General features: G+C 37.9%; 1 pseudogene; it reads right to left on the reverse strand.

Moving 5' to 3' along the window:
• Positions 1-4,174: 4,174 nt before the first annotated feature.
• Positions 4,175-5,412, reverse strand: LOC149265166 (ubiquitin C-terminal hydrolase 12 pseudogene; annotated as a pseudogene).
• Positions 5,413-7,741: the final 2,329 nt, after the last annotated feature.

Genomic DNA, 7,741 nt, shown 5'->3' on the forward strand with positions numbered 1-7,741 from the left:
TTAGACCATAATTGCTCCCACTTTTTTAGCTTCTCCCTCCCATTAACTAAGTCTGGGTATTTGTGCTAGCTCTTGGGATGTCCTAGAAGTGCTAGGTTCACTAGATTGTCTTTTGCAACATTAACCCTAACACTTCCAAGCTCGTCCCAACATTGGGTGAAATTGGTTAAGTACTTTGGAATTGAGTCACGCTTCTCCATCTTGATCTTTCCGAGTTTGTCCTTTAGTGCCATCTTCCTATGAACACTGTTGTTTTGAAACAGGTCCGTCAATTTCTTCCACATTACAAATGGAGTTTCCTTACCGTGGAGATTTGAGACAATATGATCTCAAACTCCTTCTAGGATAATCCTTCTCACCTTTGCCACACACTTTCTCCATTCAAACAGATCTTTAGCATCAGATGTTTGAGGCTTCAAGATATCATGATCTATGAATTCCTTCAACACGTTGTATTCCAACACTGCCTCTATCCTATCCTTCCAAGCTATGTAATTCGAGATGCCCTCAAGGGCATACTCAAGTCTCAAATTGTAGAACGACATCTTGCTGACTTTGAAGTATGAAACTAAAAATTTGAGTTCACCTGCACAAAAAACTCGTATTCTCCTCTTCTGTAGTGATTTCAGCTTTGATACCATGTAGAATTTTCTTGTAGATTCAAATTGTAGATTGTGATATGCTAAATTTTTTTACTTGAATCTACTTTACTCATCAGCGAAAACAAAAATTGATTGATGAAATCATGAAGTAGAAAAGGAAGAATTTCAATCACACATAACACAACAATTTTCTTGGGAAATCCACAACTAAAAACCCCTACTATCTATATATTTCATTGACTAGAATATCTAAGAAGAAAACACAATGCTTGTTCAACCCAAACAATCTTTGCACAAGGACAATCTATCTCATTTCTTCACAAGCCAGCTGAAGCTAATAGTTAGCCAAATCTGCTGCCTTCCAAGCTCCTATTTCCTTACCTAGTTTCCTAGGGAATTAGCCCATGTTTAATTGAGAATTTCCTCACTCATAATTTTTCAGTCCATCCATAGGCCTTCCTCTGACTGCATGCACCATCGGTTTAATTTAGATGATTTTACAACTGGTAGTACACTATCCCTGAACTCTAATCTCCACGGGTTCTTCCTTTGAACTGATATGCATTAGTTATTTTTGATTGAATTAGTAGTTATCTTTTTTATCACTGCATGCGAATTAAAACCAATTTAATTCACTTGACCTCTCACTAGTTCCTCCAATAGGTAGAACTAGTTAATTGAATTTAACTTAGTTAAATTGAATTAAATAATTATAAGAGCTCAACTTGGGCCACTAAAATTTAGGGATCACGCTACATGACTCCAGATAGACTTCCAACTCGAATTTACTGAGCCAACTAAGTCAACTTAACTTAGTTAGCTACAAGTTGCTATGAGAATAGAATTACAATTTAATTCAAGGAAAAATTAAATTAGGATTTTCTTGTTGTTATTTTTAACATTGAGGTTAGGTAGTTTTTGGTTGGACCGGGAGTCCTGAGGCTTAAGAACTTAACTTTTGTCTTACAACTACTCTGGAATAAAGTGGCTCGGGGGGAGACTTGGATGTGATTTCCTATCTCATTGGATGGGTGGTAAAGCCTTCAACGGTAAGATTTTCTAGCTGCATGAACTAAGCAGATAATTTGACACCAAAACAAAAAACCCCAATGACTTCTTGTTGAAAGTAAGGGGGACTGTAAGTTAGGAATAGGGTTATACACAGGTTAGACCTGTTAGAAAAGAGAGGGTTGTCCCTAGGAAAAGAAATTTTTGTCAAGCTTCGAAGCGCAGACTAATCCTAGAGGACCGAAGCTTCGTTCAAAAACCTTAAAATGAAGGACCAAATGTTGTACTCAGCGAAAGATGGGACTAGAAAATGTACATGTATGGGACTTAACTAACTAGAGAATTGGTTAGATGATTAAGGGGAACAGTCTAGCCTAGAAGGCCCGACCAATTCCTACAGCTGATAGATAGTCCTGGTCCAGGAGTCTTTCCCTAAAATAAATCGGTTAGGAAAATAAAATAAAATCCTTTGCGCTAAAAACAGTGTGGTGGTCTAGTAAAATATGGGTAAACAAATATTGCTAATTCATCTATTATATCATCGAATTAAATACACAATAACTTTTGAAAAAGAAAACAAAGAATAATCTAGATGAAGAAAAGAAATCATGCTCCAATTCTAAATAAACATGTTCCATAAACACAATACTGGAAGGAGCATTTGTATTTTAAACAATTAAATATTGTGTTATATAGAGGGAAAGGCCCAATTCTAAGGAGAAATACATCCTATCGTAAAACAAATGTCCATAGAAAATCAATTACGATTATTACAAAAGAAAGATTTTAACATTTACAAGAGACCTAGAAAACGAGTAATGCCTCACGACAATTTCTCACAAAGGTACAACATGAAAATACAAACCTAACAGAAAGAGCTTGTATGAGATGAGTGGCTGGATCAAAGAACCTTGCATAAAAAGGAAAGAAAATCTTTAGAGGAACCCGAGGAATTTGTGAGTTCAAACATAGCCTCCTTAACCCTAGACAATATTGAGAATGTGAAAAAGACCAGGATCCTAGAGACTAACTTTCCATGGCATGAACATGGTTAGTTATGGTCCTTTGCCACTAGATAAAATGAAATATTTTGACATAATTTGATAAAAGTAGGGTGTGACCTATGTAGGTCACTTAGACCACCTGCACCACTTGTCTAAGAGGAGGAAATAAACTCATAGGATTAGCAGTAGCAAAGTCGCAATAAAAAAGAAAACTATTATAGAATTATTCAACACTCCTGTAGTCATGATGCTTTTATATGGTCTTAGGTAGACCTTTCCCATTCATACTTGATCATATATTAAAAAACAATTTTTTAAATTCCATACGTGACTCCACTTTTATAAAAGCGCATGTACACATGGGTACCATAACATTGAACCCACGTACATAATTTAAAATATGAAAAAAAAAATTCTGATTTCTCAGGTGGGGTTTACGGGTTTCACCAAAAGCCCACATATAGGAGCCTGTGTCCTACCTAAATGAACTGATTTCTGGTGGTATCTATACATATCATGGTGTTAGAGCCTAGATTTGTCTTAGGCTGAAAAGACAAGGTTCTAGGTCCACATCAAACCAAGCTCAGCCTCGTAGCTAGCCCTACGAGGACAGGAGAGGGCTCTCTCCGGGTCTATCTCGGCAAAAGATATCCAATAGAGCCTAAGATGACCCAAATGCAAAACTGATAATGATTTTAGGCTAGTAAACTGATATGAAAGAGTTAATCCAATCAATGACTGAGTTTCTGGGCTGTATGGGACAAGGACAGCATGAGCAGAGATTTAACCAAAGGCACAGGATATTTCATAAGGCAAGATAGGCATGAGGTTTAGCAATCAAATTGAATTTAAATGGGGTGAAAAGACTGTTTAAGAAAGCTGAAAAGGGCATTAATGTATGAATCCTTTCCAGGAAGAAGAAAACACATAAAGTCTGAACACTTCCTCAAGGCAGAGCAATGACTGAATTCTACCTTTCTCACTTAAAAGTATTCAGCTGGAAACGATCATGAATGAATGGCAAAACATAACAAAGACATATGAAACATAAAGGAAGAAACACATGCTAAATTCATACTGCAAGAATCTTATAAATCAGAGTTGCACCATTTAATTAATCCTCTGTCAAAACTGTATAGTGATAGTGCTGGGTTTTTTCCTCCCACACTTTTCCTCAGAACTCTCCGAACCCCTTACAAATGATTTTCAATACAATATATAACTCATAGCTGGGGAAAGCAAATCGATGAGAATAGGGAGCAGTTTCACCTAAAATCATGAAAATAGGAAAAGTCTGCTCTAAAAAGGAGCAGCATTACATCTCTCCTCGAATCTGTCGATGACCAATGAAGACGTGAAATCTGTAGGTGTAAATTCCTTTGAACCGCAACTGAAGATAAAAATAGGCAATCTGTTCCTATCTTTCTGCTGTGGTAAGTATTTTGCGTTTTAATTTAGGCTTTACGGTTTCTGACTTTTTGCCTTCCCTTTGTCGTTACTTTGTTTTAATAGTATGGTGCCTTGTGATTAGACAAAAAAAACGCATGCATCTGATCCGGTCTAATCACCACGATATTGCTCCTCAAGTGCTCTCTTTACTTCTTCCTTTGTGACACGTTCATCATCAAACTTGTACCACTGGTCTGAGAGAGTTGGTCTAATGAAAGCGTAATAATGACCACCCTGCACACCTCCACTGTGAACCAAAACACTATGAAGAGTATATAAATTGCGCACACTTCTATCTGCATCTGGAGAGAGATATTTGCCATTGTCTCTGTCCAAGTCAAGTGAAGTAGAAATTCATATCGATCATTTATCTTGACCATTGTGTCTCGCATGAAATCATATTCAATGCTTCAACTGAAGTTGTAGTACAGGAGGAAAACCAAGGAAAAGAACACCTTTTCTTGCCTCCTGAAGTCCATACTACTCTGCATGATATTTGTTATCACCATCAAGTTGTTCAACTTCAACATACTTATCAAATGAAGCATAGACATCTCGACAGCCTTTAACATCAAGCTGTAGATCATAGAATGATTCCTTCCTTGTAGATTTATAATCCACATTTATGCACTCGATGTAGTTCATATGATGTCCTTCAAATAGATGCTTTATTGTATCCTCAACAGCTGTGCCCTTCATTTTATCTTCTAACTTCTCGCAGAGTACTCGGTTTAGCTCCTGCACATCATGTTGCATGAAAGAATCATATGTGTCCCATCCGAATGATTTGGTCAAGTCTTTTGTTGAAACGCTGGTGTCACTGTGCTGGACTTTATAAAACAAGCTCTGTAGAGCCAATGGAATACTTTTTGAGGGTATATCATTTTCAGTTGTGGGCATATGATAGACAACCTTTCTGAAGTAAGGAATATGATACAATGTCTGAAGCAAAGAATTCATGTAGCATGTCTATCATATGTCTATCAAGAAAGAAACACAACACCAGTTGTGGGCATTGAACTGGTGTTGTGTTTCTTTCTTGACGGTGAACTTGTGATGAATCTGATTAACAATAGCCAGACTGAAAAAGGCATATCTGCTCCAACCATAAGGTAATGTAGCGGAATCTGCCACATCTAAGTAAATGGATAAGTGGTCCACGTTGTTTCCTTTGGGGAATATCAAGACACGCCATTTATAACCCCCTACTATGAAAACATCCGAGTAACACTTCTTTACATTCAATCTGGAAACATGCTCAATCAGCCAAGTGAATTTGAATACTGGGGGCTCCTTCGTGGGCTGATTCTCTACTGTACTCACTGACTCGCTTTGTGTTGGTTCCATTGTATCAACGACCCCCTTGGGAAACATTGATTGCGGCAACCATAAATGCATATAAACCAAATCAAACAAAAATTCTAATGAAACAATCCGCAATCACACTAAACACTGTCCAAAGGCGATTCTCAACCTTACAAATCCATTTTGATGCAAATCCTTTCAAAAAATACACAACTGCTTCAGAAATCTGGTGAATGATTTCCTCTGGCTCCTGTCCAGCACGATGGATGTAACGAAGCACCCTTTTCACGAGATCAGAATGCACACCTCCCGTCACAGATACTCGAATATCCAAAACAGGTCAAAGTCTTTCACCATTTAAACTCCAATGTCTTCGCTTCTAAACACATCATACATGAATAAAATCACTGAACAGGCCCTGTCGACTTACTTGGAGAAGAATTGAGCTGAAACAATTGAGTTTTTGATGAATTGATGATGAATTTCGGCCTTGGGGCTCTGTGCACCGCACGCACTCCCAATGCGCCGTGCCTGGTGAGTGCACTGCGCCTGGTGAGTGCGCCGCGCTAGTGTTAATTTACACTGCGGAGGAGCACCCAATGCGCCGTGTGGCCCATGTGCGCTGTGCCTTCTTCCTATGCACCGCGCAGCTCTGTTTCAACACAATTTCGACCTCCAACATTGAATTTGCTTTCCCCATGTTTTCCCTTCAGTTCTCTGATGTTATTTGGCGTGCAAATGAGATGTTAGAACACAGAAATGTCTCTTATGAAATACACCAACTGAACTTCGACACTTTTCAATTTTAATACAAACTCTGTTCTGCAAGTTTTCCTTTTCGATTTTATGAAATTGAATGATAGCCTCTTGGTTGATTTGTGCAGGGATGATGGCCTTTGGACTTCGGCAAAGGATCAGGAGAGGCTGCATGTGAAGTATTCCATGATAAAATTACAAATTTATTACAAACATTAAAAATTGACGATTTCTTCTTCAAAATAGAGTTTTGAAGAAGAAATATCTTTGAGCATTATTGACGATGGCAAGCTTGAAATGAAAACTTATTGATCCTCCCTCTGGCCTGCAGGCGTTATTGAACACTTTGGGAACAACAATTTGCGAAACCTAGACCTAGTGACTAAAATGACTCTTTGCTGACCTAAACATTAAACAGGACTGTAAATAACCTTAAAATTGATTTGATGAATAGACCTGAGCCAGCATGATAAGGCATGAGTGGGATAAACGACAAGGTCTTTCTGTCAGATAATGACATGTCCCTAGCGGAATGTAACTGAATGAATTGAGCGAGACACCTAAAAATGAAATGCAAAAAGAGTTTTGATCTCTGATGGAGGACTGACAAGACCGACTCTAACACATGGGAAGGCCTAATTCAGAGAAGAAGAGAGGATATTGACAATATATTCCTTTTGTCCCTAGATCAAGTCTGATTTCCCTTGTGCCTCCTGCATTTCCAGTCATTTGAAACCCTTGTTTCCTTGCAGATATGTTCATATTCCATTATATGACATCCTTTTTCACATGTTGAGGTGATCTTGGAGGCTTAGGCTGAATGGACTCGGAGGAAGGTTCATTGATGTCGTGGACGGATCAGGTTGTATTCTTCCACTCCTATTTTCTACTGTTAATAAAAGATGTTTTGTTTTGTTCCTGAAATGTTTTGATCTCATGTTTCTATAATTGATGTCTAACATAATATGACTTATATATCCATACTTGGTGATATAACATGTCTAATATGCACATTCTTTGAAATATTTTCTATGTATATGCTCATCTGGCTTGTGTTGGAGGTCTGAATGTATTGGAGGAAGCAAAGGGTTTGGACCATATCGGATCTACATTAGATGTAGGACCTTTGGGTATTCTTCCTAAACCCACTTTACTAGTTTTCATAGTGTGCTTGCTTGAATGAGTGATTCTTGTTGATAATTTTCTTTCGCTCTGTTAAGGTTGTCAACCCTTACCTCGGGGAGTTTTCTCCCGCTAACAGATTTGGTGATAATGCTAGGGAATACAGTCTTGTGTTTCCTGGAAGGGTTGTTTTATTATTGATCTCAGCTCTTTGTCTTGTTTCTTGATTTTTCCAGTCCTATCAATTTTGTTGCAATCTAGGCAGTTAGTCTGATCTTTCAGATCAGGCCTGTACTTTTTGTTTTTCCTTATTTTTCTACCTATATGTGTTTTTCTTTGTACATAGTTGCATACAAACATGGCTAATTCCAAAGGAACTTGTGTACACGCATGTTTCTTTAGTCATAGTCGCGTATACACGTGACTTTCCTGATACACAGTCACATTAATTGGAAAAGTTTGATTTTTTCAAATCTTTTCTTCCAATTCTAGGAA

Source organism: Pinus tabuliformis, chromosome 6 (assembly GCF_031772625.1).
Source record: "Pinus tabuliformis cultivar Carrire ecotype Pingquan chromosome 6, CPIR1, whole genome shotgun sequence".
Taxonomy (NCBI): domain Eukaryota; kingdom Viridiplantae; phylum Streptophyta; class Pinopsida; order Pinales; family Pinaceae; genus Pinus; species Pinus tabuliformis.